The following is a 6000-nucleotide window of genomic DNA, read 5'->3' on the forward strand; positions in this document are numbered from 1 at the left end:
ATTAAAAAAAAAGCCCTAACACTCCCTAACAATGTAGCATGACAACTGTGTAGTGCCCACACTGCTCCAGCACCATTACCTGCTGTACTTTTGGAATACACTTATATCTTAATCTGCAAACATGAGATAGAGAAAGAGAGACTAGGTCTTGGGTGAGTTTTGAAACCTCAGAGCCCAGCCCCCCCCCCCCAACCCTCAGTGACACACCTTCTCCAAGATGTAGACCATACTTTCTAATCCTTCCTAAACAGTCCACCAACTGGGAAAACAAACATGCAATATATGAGCCTATGGGGGTCATTTCAATCAAACAACCACAGCCTGCGTGTATGGTATATGCGTTATTTGTATGCCTGATGCCTGAAGAAGTCAGAAGAGGTTGTCAGATCTCTTGGAATTGGAGTTAGGCATGGTTTTGAACCTGTAAATTCAAAATTTCATTTAACTGCGGAGCCATCTCTCCAGCCCCTATAATACAATTTGCTGTTACTTAAATTGTTCTTGGTTGAGGGTGTAGTTCATTTGGTAGAGTACTTGCCTGAGCATGCAAACACCTGTGATCCCAACACTTCAGAGGTAGTGACAGGAAGATCACAAGTTCAAGGCCGACCTCCTCAGATAATCATTTCAAAGAAAATTATCTTCCATATTTTTAGCCTTCTATTCTGGTTTGGAAATAAAATATCCTTCACAGTTGCATGTATTGAAGTCTTGGTCCCCAGCTGGTGTTACTATTTTGGGAGGTGGTAGAAATATTAGGATGTAGGACCTAGCTGGAGGAAGTAGGTCATTGAGAGCATGCCCTAGAAAGATAAATCCTGTCACCAGCTCCTTCCTCTATCCCCCTCTGTTTCCTGCTTCTCTCAGAGGGAGCACTTTTGTGTACCACTCGTCTGCAGCAGGGTACTGCCTTATAATGTACCTTGGAATAATGCTCTGAAACCTCCGAAATCATGAGCACAAATAAATCTTTTCTCTGTCTTATTTTTTTTCCTTGGGTATTTATCAACGAGACAAAAAGTCTAACTAATATGCCTTCTTCGTGTCACCTAAAATTATTATATTTTTACTTTGTTTAGGGATGTGCGGCTTCTCTTTTATGTATAAGCTTATCATCATTTTAGTTTCTTTTATCTAAATCATGTTATTTCCTTATCTGACCATTATTCTTTGTTGTAGAATACTGCCCTAAACACATGGCATCCGAATGTCCTCTTGAGTTTTCAGCAGCTGTGCTTTTTTCCTCATGAGACCTGCACAAGATTGGGGCCATTTATGGTCAGTCATGCAGTTGGAGAAGGGCTCAAAAGGCTGCACCCCTCTCTGAGGACATGTAGTACAGAGATGTTGTCTTCAGTGGTTTAGTTACTTATAAGTTATCTATGCTCCTGTAAGTAGCCCCGTGCTCCTGCTCTTGTGTATAACCACAGTTAAATTCACTGGTTTACCACGCTACCTTTGGGTAGGGCCACTTTTTGTTTCTGATTTTGTGCCCTGATTTTGGTAAGTAGATGCTTATTTGTCTCCTCAGATTTTACACATACTGTGCCAGATGCATTTGACAAAGATCCACACTACTTTATGGATGATCCTTCCTCAGTTACAGCGCTCAATGTCTCGGTGTTCTAGACTCTTCTGGTCTGACCCACTGAAAGCTTTTTCCAGTTTTGTACCCATCTGGTTTTCCTGTTGATGTCACCATGTTCCCATGCACATTCTAAACTCTGTTTTGATTTTCTAAATCGTGTCTTACCAATACCTCTGTAACGGTGTCAGCAAAGAGAGCTCTAGAGGATTAGATGTTGGTGAGGGTTTCTCATTCCACCCCTCAAAAGATGGTAGTGGATGTTATGTCTAAACCTCCCAGGGAGGTTTGGGTTTTGGCTTTTGTTTTGTGTTTTTGTTTTTTGGTGGTAATAGTGGGGTTTTTTTTGGGGGGGGCGGTTGGTTCCAGATAGGGTTTCTCTGTCTAGCCCTGGCTGTCCTAGAGCTTGCTCTGTAGACCCAGTTGGATGCAGTGGTACACACGCCTATAACTATAATCCTGGCACTCGGGAGGCAGAGGCAGGTGGATCTCTGTGAGTTCCAGGCTGGTCAGGTCTACAAAGCAAGTCCAGTATAGCCAAGCCTACACAGAGAAACTCTGTCTTGAAAAACTAAAAACAAAAACAAAAACAAAAAACCAAAAAACAACAACAACAACAACAACAAAACCAAGAAAAAGGTGTGCACCACCATACCAGGCAAGAGTTGAAATGTATTTAAAGGTGACTTTTAACTTAAAATTTAAGCACAGAGGGTGAGAGAAAGATAAGTATTCAAAAGTATTTGAAACATGAACATTGGTTTCTCAAAAAAAAAAAAAAAATGTTTGTAGTAACCATGTAAACCATTTTGGTGATTCTTTGATGTTTTCTTCAAGGAGTCACTAAAGGATTCTTGAAATTTCAGGATAGCTCCAGAGATGTCATGTCCATGACATGATGACAATTGATAAGGTAGGGGCTGGAGAGATGGTCAGGGGTTAAGATAATAGCTACTCTTCCAGGGGACCTGGGTTTGATTCCCAGCACCCACTTTGCAGCTTTGAACTGTCTAGTGAAAGTCTAGTTTCAGGAGATCCAATGTTGATCCCCTTGAATGAGAGTAAAGATCACCAAGTCAAGTTTTTCCCATTGGTCCAAAAGCAAAGCCAGTCTATTGGCTGTCTCCTCTTAATGCAGGCCTCAGAAGATCAGTGCTGAACACAGAGGATGTGTGGTTTTTATAGCCCAAAACCAAAAGGTTGGGGGATTTCCAATAAGGAACTTGGCAAGCAAAATACAGAAACTGATAAGATTATTTGGCAGAACATCTTGTAGTTTGGTTAGGGGTGGAGGTCAAGAAATAGTCAAAGTGTGAGTCAAATTCCATAGGGTGTGGTGTTGAGAAAAGGGGCCAGGAAAAGAACACTCTGACCATGATTTTACCCCACGCTGGAGACCAGAGCCAAGGGAAAAGAACACCCTGACCCTGACTTGACCCCAAATTGGAGACCAAGGCCAAGAGAACAACAAAACAAAATCCACCAATCCCCAACTTCAAAATCAGGCCACAGAATCCCTCCAATCTCTGAGCTTGCCCCAAGATCAGGCCACATTATCCCTCCAATCCCAGGCTACCCTGAAAAGCTCCACCCACTCCCACCCCCCAGAAACCCTATAAAATCCTGTCTTCTGCTCAGTTCTTTGTTGCTTCTCCCCAGGGACCTGCAACCATCATCCTGGGGTTTTCCCTTTCAGTTAATCTCTTAAGTGAGGTTTGATGTGTGATATGATTTTTTATGTGGTATTCCTTGGCTTTCAATTGTTAGGATACCTTTCTCCTCAGAGCTGTAGTACTTGCTTGTGGTTTATGTCAAACTCCAGGAAAAGGTCAAGGCCATGGGTCAAACTGAAAGTTTAAGCAGAAATGAACTTATTTTGGCCTTGTAACAAGATGACTTCTGATCTTCAGAAGTAGTCAAGCTGGTCCATCACCAACACCCTCTTCTGGCCTCTAAGGGGACCAGGCATACATGTACAAAATACCTAGATACATAAAATCATAATAAAATTTGTATTTGATAAGGTAAAATCTGAATCACAGGGGTACAAAAAGTTAGGGTATCTTCCCTGTAAGCAAAGTTGTATTTGTGAAAGTCCCATAAAAGATTAAGTATGTAAGCCGGGCGTGGTGGTGCATGTCTTTTATCCCAGCACTCAGAAGGCAGAGAGAGAAAGCAGAGGCAGGCGGATCCCTGTGAGTTCGAGGCCCACCAGGTCTACAAAATGAATCCAGGATAGCCAAGGCTACACAGAGAAACCCTGTTTTGAAAAACCAAAAAATAAAAAATGGAAACTCAGTATGTAAGCCACTGTCTATTTTTTGGTGGGTTTTGAGGCAAGGTCTCATTAAGTAGACCAGGCTGGTCTCAAACTGACAGACATCCGTCTTCCTTTGCTTTCCAAGTGCTGGGATTAAAGGCATACTCTACCACATCTGCTTTTATCTTAATTTTTTTTTAATCTTAATTTTTTTTAATGTTGATTAGTATATGTGGATGTGGATGGTGTGTTGGGCTACGTGTGCTTTGGTGCTTGTGTGGTTCCCAGAGGACAACCTATGGACTAGATTCTGTCTAATTTTAGGTGAGTTCTGAGTATCAAAGTCAGTTCATCAATCATGTGTAGACAATACTTGCACTATTGCAAGATATTCAATCTCATTATGAACCGGAAAAACCTGTTTCTAATTGAGGTATGACTCAGCTTTTGATCCTAGAGCTTTTTGTTTATTTGAAACAAGGGTGTAGCTCAGCCCTAGCTGAATCCAAGAGCTAAATAAAATCAACCGTAGGTCAAGAGGCAGAGTAAGCAACCAGTCAAGATGGAGTGAACGTAAGTAAACAGAAAGGAGGGACATTGAGTTGAGGGAATTTTAACAGAGTGGAGAAGGAGAGAGGACTTTTTCTTTCTGCGGTATGAGCTGAGTAGAAAGTAAGCTGAGTGCTTTCTCTGCCACTCTGAGCTAGCAGGTCCCCCTCCCCCGCCATCCCAACACCCCCCCCCCAACACCTGGCTCCTGAGTCTTCATTGGTAAAATCGAGCAATTGGTGGAGAGAATGTAGCCTTGCCTTAGCCTGGGCCCAAGGTGAAAGCAGCCTTGGGTGGCTTGACCCCACTGAGATAAAGATCGTAGCTAGACTCAGAGAGAGAGGAAGTTTCAACCCAAGAAAAAGACAGGCTCTCGTGACTCCATCTAACCCTGACCATAGATTAGGAGGAGAAGGACATTGAGGAATTGGAGTGAGAGGGATCAGAGGTTCCTGCCCTACAGCACTCAGAGTTGGAAGATTCGCCAGCGAGCTGCGAGCTCAGTGGAGTCCTCCAGGTTCCATCCATGGACGGTGCAGCTTCTTCTGTCGGAGAGAGGATCTGCTGGACTCCTGAGAATTACACCAGACGATTTGCCGGAAGAACTGATACCCAGAGGTTTCATTCTTGTTCTCCTTAATCTCCTTTCCCTCCTCTTCTTGGGAAGTCGGATTGTAAGGGAGGTACATTCCTTTAGTATATTCATAACAAAGGAGAATTGTTAAGGAATCAGAGCAGAACAATCGGGAGTGTCTTTGTTACATCCCTTGTACCATTTAAGTCGTCTTGCATATCAGTCTGACCGTCTCCCAAAAAGTCCTGAATACCAAGACTTAAATCTTTTTTGTTTTGGTTTTTGTTTTTCGAGACAGGGTTTCTCTATGTTAGCCTTGGCTGTCCTGGGCTCGCTTTGTAGACCAGGGCGGCCTCGAACTCACAGAGATCCACCTGCCTCTGCCTCCCAAGTACTGGGATTAAAACTACCACGCCTGGCTCCAAGACTTAAATCTTTCCCTTTTTATTCTTTCTGCCCCTGCCCCCACCTTCCCTCTCCTCTTCCTCCTCCTCTTCTTCTTCTTCTTCTTCTTCTTCTTCTTCTTCTTCTCTTCTTCTTCTTCTTCTTCTTCTTCTTCTTCTTCCCCTTCTCTTTTTCTCTCTCCATCCTTCTATATACTTATTTATTTATGACTCATATGTAACCCATCCTAGCTTCCAACTCATTGTATGTTGAAAATGACCCTGAACTCCTAATTTTTCTGCCTCTCTATCCTACATACTGAGATTATGGCATGCACCCTCATGCTTGGCTTGTTGTATACCTTGCTATGTGGAAGTGTTATTTGTGTAACTTCCCTAGGAGGGGGACCATTGGAGCTTTGCCTATATTCCTCTCTCTGTGCTGATTAGAATGCCTATGCTTCTGATATAATAACTCATACCTAAGTGAATGCCAACCATTTCCTCTGTGTCTTGTGTTCTTATAAGCAGCTCATTTGAACTGGGGGGGGGGTCATCTTCTGGGCCCCCAAACAAAGGGCAAGTAAACTCTTTAGCTAGACTATAATCTATTGGATACTAGAACTACCCCGTTTTCTCTATATTCCTT

This window comes from Acomys russatus, chromosome 10 (genome assembly GCF_903995435.1).
Source record: "Acomys russatus chromosome 10, mAcoRus1.1, whole genome shotgun sequence".
Taxonomy (NCBI): Eukaryota; Metazoa; Chordata; class Mammalia; order Rodentia; family Muridae; genus Acomys; species Acomys russatus.